The sequence below is a fragment of the Dermacentor variabilis genome, chromosome 9 (genome assembly GCF_050947875.1).
Source record: "Dermacentor variabilis isolate Ectoservices chromosome 9, ASM5094787v1, whole genome shotgun sequence".
NCBI classification, from domain to species: domain Eukaryota; kingdom Metazoa; phylum Arthropoda; class Arachnida; order Ixodida; family Ixodidae; genus Dermacentor; species Dermacentor variabilis.
The window spans coordinates 19,109,996-19,116,731 of record NC_134576.1 but is presented as its reverse complement, the minus strand read 5'-3'; positions in this window follow the sequence as shown (position 1 = coordinate 19,116,731).

Genomic DNA, 6,736 nt, shown 5'->3' with positions numbered 1-6,736 from the left:
AACAATTGTAACTGCCATATTATATGTAACTGCTAGTGCACAGGCATCGGCGACAGCAATGGATAGGGTACACTTGTTTCTTCTACTCTGGGGTATGCATCCTCCACCAGAATATAGTTTCTTTCGTCTTCCTCGTCTACCACATTGGAATGTGAAATGGGGTGTAATTTGTGGGGTATACTCTTGCATAAACTTCATGGGCATTTCTTCTTGTCTGTGCCACAGATCATTGGCGCTACGACTAAAAGCAGGTGCCTGTTTACAGCGCCCGTAGAGAACAGTCTATGATTCTTTAACGAACAGTAAGGATTATGAATAATCGAATAATTTTTAGTAATTTCCAACAAATTTAGCCCATTTGCCTTCCAATGTGGTGTTTTTCCAACTTTAATGTTGGCACAAGGTTTGACCGCAGGATGTCATTTTGTACGAAAGAGTGCACTTGTGCGCATAAGACCTCATCGGCAACATTCTTCTGCATAGATTGTCATGAGCTTTCGTATGCATTGGTCACTATCTCACAAACCGGCTGCTCCTTTGTTTGTTGGAATGTGGCATTAATGTAAAGCACAATTAATGTTCTGACAAAAAGAATTGTGCCCTCTTATCCCCTAATTCTCCTCACTTGATGCCTAGTGTTATAATAGCATGGCTGACACCATGATAGTCAGTGTGGTGCGTAATTGTGTGTATGCTGGGGTGGGGGTGTAGAAAAACTTCAGCAACTTTTCCAGATGAGTTGAATAAGTATTGTGGAATGCAGTTTTTTTTTCACTCAATGTTACCAAATTTCACTTTGGTTGTGGCAACAAGCATAATGTAGTTCGCTAGCTCTCCTGTCAACATATATAATGTGCAGGCATCTGTGTTAAAAAAAAGATCAGCTAGTGGTTTTCCAGGAGCTAAGGAACGTTTACACAATTAAATTTTGAGCTTACACCTGCGGAAATAACTGGTGAATGAAAGCCGACCCAGGAGAACTGCCCATACTATTTTCTTTCATTATAATAATGCTGAAGCTTTGAACAGCATTTGAACTGATTTGTTTAAAAAATGACCCATTTCTTTGTTAAAGTAAGACAAAGGTTCCACAGGAAGACAGAAACTTGAAGCCGTCAACAGCAGCATGAATATAAACTGCGCTCGACGTTTCGCAATCTTGCACCTGGTTATCATATTGTTCATCCCATTTCTTCCACAGGCTGTTCTTTACTGTTTGATGCTCATACACAGTCTAATTTTAATGTCCCTATTTTTAATATTTGGTCAATATATCTTTTCTTCATTGGCTTTCAACAAAATATGTATTCACAATGCGCCTTCATTTACCATTTACACTGACCTTAACGAGATGCATCTTGATACAAAATTTATTTTCCTTAATTCTTCGTTTCCTTTTTCCAAATGTGCAAACTGTTATCTTAATATCTATTTTGACTTCTGGGAAGATTAGGTTTACTATATTAATCACTGCTTACATGTGTACATCGTTTTCTGTTTTGGTCACCCCTACTATTTGCAAGAACTGACAGCAATGCTTATACCCGCTCCATCGCAAATCACCACTGCTAACACGCCTTTCCTGCCTTTAACACTTTGACTTCTCTTGACCTATCATATGCATTAGCTTCTCCCTCAATGCGGCTAGGGGCCCGTGAGCTATGCACAATCCAAAACAATTCTGCCAAGTAAAACATTTACTACCCTGATGGCAAGCGCCTATGTCGAAATGTTGGCTACAGCAACATCCCTTGTTCCAACAATGTTGGTCTACTTACATGTTTATCTAACACAGAAGTTACTGCTTTGTTGTGTTCTGTGATTATAGTTTTTGCTGTTTTCTTTAGAATGGAAATTGAAGAATACTATTTGTTTCAGCTAACAGCAGCAAGTTTATCTATGCAAGGCGTTTGGGGTCCAGAACAACTTTCACCAGCAAAAAGTGCAAGACGAGTGATAGAAGAATATAAACCTGCTTCTGTGATCTAAGAACTTGAGGACTGAAATTTTGCACCTTTTTGTATATATGCCATGCAATGCATTCGTATCACAAAGTGCAAACTGTTTTAGCTCTGCAGCCATGTCAGCGTGTTGGCAAGGCAGTTTTCTCAATAATGACCTGCTGCTTCAGCTATGAGCTGCCTTCATAAAATTTGCATTAGAGGAGCTGTACTATCGTGGACAAACGTACCCTGGAAGTGCGAGCATCGGCCAAGTTGCATTTCTGTTCGAGACCGCTGAAAACAGTGGGTCACGTATGCACATTCCGAACGCAGATGGTAGCACGGCTGATCCCAGCAAATAGTGCAACAATAAAATTTGGTCGATTCGTGCTTCCTGAGCAATTTTGTCCCAGATGGCACATCCTCCGAACAATGGATATTCTCTGCAAGACGAAATACGGGAAGCATCTGAACTTTAACGGTTATAGTACAGATTCAGCATACATTGTGTTTTGTTTTCTGAATACGAGAAGCACCTGTACTTTGAAGACTTTGAAGGTTATAGTAGAGATGCAGAATAAAGAGTGTTCCGTTTTCTATATACAGAAGCCCTCGTATCTTGTATTACGGCCTCTCTTTTACAGTTGTCCGTTCTACGGAAATGACCGTTCTTTATTTACGGAAAAGTGTTCGGTCACAAATTACCAGCGGATTTTCTGTGAATTAATGCTAATTTTTTCGGTGTTGTCTATACATGAAGGCAAATTCACGTGGGAGATTGCGTTGAAAGATGGCTTAGGCCGTATCAGTCCAACGTGGACAAAAGCTTTAGAGCCTCACAAACGAAACGCTGAAGTTTCTGCTGTCAAATGATACACGGGCTGCGCCAAGAATTCTGTAGCCCACAGGCTTGGTCCGTGCAGTCAGCGCACTTAGGCAGCACACGCATTCAGTGGATGCAGGAAGAAAGCTGTGGTAATCTATCCACGAAGGGAAATTCGCGTGGGAGATTACGTGAAAACTGGAGCGGCTCCAAACATGCTTAGAGGGTGGCGAAATCCTTTTCCCATTGTTACGACTGAGCTGCAAATTTGTCTTGAAGATGATTGAGAACACGTTCACTCAGTGGAAACAGTCGACAATGCCCGAGCCGCGCGCAGCCTCTTGTAATCTCGTGCACAAAGAGGGCGGCAGGATGTCGCTGACGAAAGGCACAAAGCTGGCGCCAAAGGAGTCGTACTCCTGCAAAAGGAGCTCATTATCAAACGAGACAACAGTGCAGCGAAGATAGGAGGACAGCAGCTCAAAAACACTGTCGGCTTTTCGCGATTCTGAAAACTTATTGCCCATACTTGTCAGTGGCGTCTGCAGTGCGATGGGCCTACACCACATCGCAGAGGATGCCTTGAGGTACAGAAATATTGTGTAAGTCCTCGGTGTACATGGAAGAGTCCGGCTTCCTTTAAACATTGCTGTTCCAGGAAATCCAAGAAATGCATTAGCAGAGAGCTAATGGCCTGCAGACGAAGAAAGCGTCGTAAATGCCGTAAACTGAAAGATTTCTCTGGAACAGTTTGGTGACCGCCATACATCAGATATTCAGCACAAATGGTATCCAGCAGAAGGCATTGACACGGGCAGAAAGGGATGACGGCACACGCTGGATTATCTACTAAGTGTTATCATTCGTTTTGAAGAATTATAAAACGAGGCACTCAATGTTTCTATTTTATTTTGTCACACAGAATATTCGCTTTGTAGGGCGATAGAACGCTTTTGTACAAGTAGCCCTTTTGTTTTTCTGTTAGTGATATTGATGGTGCACTGATGCACGATTTCGCGCTTCCATCAGCGGCTATCGCTTCTAAAATTTCACGCGTCAGCGTGTCTTTACTTTTTTTTCTGAAACCTCGATGTGAAACTGTGCTGTGCAATGGAAATGTCGATGATGAAAGTCGAGATATCCAGCAAAGAGTCCTTCCAAAGATGTGTGTTTCCTTCTCCTGTCATACAGACACCTGCTTGTTTGTCCTATGTATCGTCCGTCATATGATAAAGGCATATCATATATCACCCTTGTCGGGCAGGCAGTGCAATTATTCTTGTCGTTATTGTAGACAACGTAGTTTCCTGCCAATTTTCTGCACTCGCGCAGACATTGAATATGGCTCAATCAGTGCTGAAGATACAACCGTGACGACTTCTTTTCCGGCTATCTATTTAGTTTATAGCTTAAGCCGTGCACAGTTGGCATTACTTTTGTGTAGAGCGCGGAAACGGTGGCCTCCAGAGCGCTCAGGAGCCAGGCAGCAGTGTCTGACCGTAGTTGCTGGGTCCAAACTTGTACGGCAGCTACCGTTGGACGTTGGGCCCAGCAGCTAGTCCAACATCGCTGGCTGCCTCCTGGGCGCCCCGGAGGTCGCCGTTCGCGCGCTCTACACAAGGGTGACGCCGACTGTACATAAAGCACAACAGCAACCTTTTTTTTCTTTTCTGTTAAATGTCTTCTTCATGAACCTCGCCTTTGAAGTGTCGCGTCTTCTTTAGCAGCCTTTGGGCGATCGCTGTAAGCAGACGTTGTGGATAGCCATTGTTGTTGAACTTCGTTACCTGGTGCATGAAGCTTTCTTTAATTACATGATGACTCTTTTTTTGCGCGGCTTCATGAGAAGCCAACAAAGACACCAAAGACAACATAGGGGAAATTACTTGTACTTACTAATTGAATGAAGAAATGATAAATTTATGGCAATGAAAGTGGATGAACAAACAACTTGCCGCAGTTGGGGAACGATCGCACATCTTCGCATCACGCGTACGATGCTCTCGCACGCTTAAGCGAAGACTTGGGCTTGTTCTCCACTTGCGGCAAGTTGTTTGTTCATCACCTTTCATTCCTATAATTTTTTATTTCTTCTATTCAATGAGTATGTACAAGTAACTTGCCCTATTTTGTCCTTCCTGTATTTGTTTGTTGGCTTCTATCGATACGATTAATAAACATTCGGGCCCCTCGGGCCCCTTTCTTCTCGTTTTGGGCGGCTCGTAGCACCGTGGTCATGATGGCTCGTTTGGCATTCTTAGAATGGTCGGAGTCGTATGGCAGTAGCCCGTTGCATGAGCGGGTCTCGTACTTTCAGCAGGTGTGTTGCTTTTCAAAGGTGAGGGCTAAATGAATGACAAATACTATTTAGTTGCTAGTCCAGTGTGTACCGTCTACCCTATTGCTCCGTGTGAGTGCCTTCTGCTGTAAGCAATTCACACTATGTGCAACCAGTAAGCTTATGCAAACATTAGGAAGTAAAGTACCCTTTCCATAAATGATGGTCCCGCACGGGCGCCCTTTATTTCGGTTTTAGATAAAAGGGACATCGGAGAGACAGATGAGGTTTACTCTTGACAGAATATGGCACTTTTTCTAATCCGAGCGGCTCCAATTTATTGATAGCTTCCCTTTTCAACTTTCCCTGTTGCTGCTCCTCTCGCCAATAATAATGAAAACGGCATCCCGAGCGTTCTCGTGGTGCACTTCCGAGGGAAGGACAGAGAAGCTGTTTTCTTGTTTGGCACGACGTGTTTCAGATGGGCACAGCTAAGCGAGCAGCCTGCCTTGTCTCAATTGACACAAATAAAATAAAATTTATTTCTTCATACAGCTCATGTTGATGTCAATGGACGGCCGTCGAGAAGGAGAAGCAATACACTATATATACACATATATACGCACATACTTATATATGCACTGCGATACGTCGTCTTCATTATTTTCGCCAGGAAGATACATTGGTGCTTGAAGCAGACTACAGCTCTCAAGCAAGACGACGGGGACCTCCTCCAGATGGAGCGCATTGGAAGCAGGCGACACGAAGGTAATCGGAGGAGTAGATGACAGTGGTGAAGAAGCTGACGCAATAATACCACCAATCAAGAACTTGCTCCAAGTGACCCTAATGCACCGGAGACAGTTCTCCAAAGCAGTACTGTTTTGCTATTTTCGCAATTACAAGGCATGCAGTTTATTCAGCCATTAAATTTCCGATTTCTGTTCTCTAGTAGGATGGGTTTAACGACAGCGAGTCGCGGAAAATTCCGGGAAATTATGTTCTTCGCAGTGCAGATGCTGTTGTTGTAGATTTCTTGGGCGAGGTCGAACAAGGCCCAGCCAACGCGCCTGAACACCTTGTCGTCCAAGTCAATCACGAATTTGCGAACCTGCATTCCAAATAATAATGAGATGTGTGTAAATGAAGAGGTTTTCCGTTACAGCAACGCGCAGCATTCATATTTATCCCGTATTCGCCTGAGAACTTAACCTGAACTCTGCACACAAGCATCAGTAAACAGCTTCACATGGCCTAACGAGTATTCGACATCTCCAAGTTGAAAATACTAATGATTTAGCAAATCACAGTACGAGCTGCACGCAAGTTTTAAGTCTCAATAATTATTGTTAAACCGCCAGACAAACTTCGGCAAGCAGTTATGAAAAACTAGCAAGCTATGGACTGCTTCTCTGCAATGAATAGGTATTCGAACCTATCAACAGATGATGATCAACCGTATGGTTGCTTTTAGGGTGTTAAGGACTGAAGGTAGTCTATGCTCGCGTTTTTGTTTCTAACTATGGCCCAGTATGATGATGTTGATGGCTTATTGGCATCCCTTTTGAACCGTGGCCGTGAAAAATAGTCAACTAGCTTGCTTGATATATTCAGGTATGCTATACTTGTTCTTCATTCTGTTATTTTTGTATACATCTCCCTTTTTTCCTTAATATTTCAATATCTAACTTT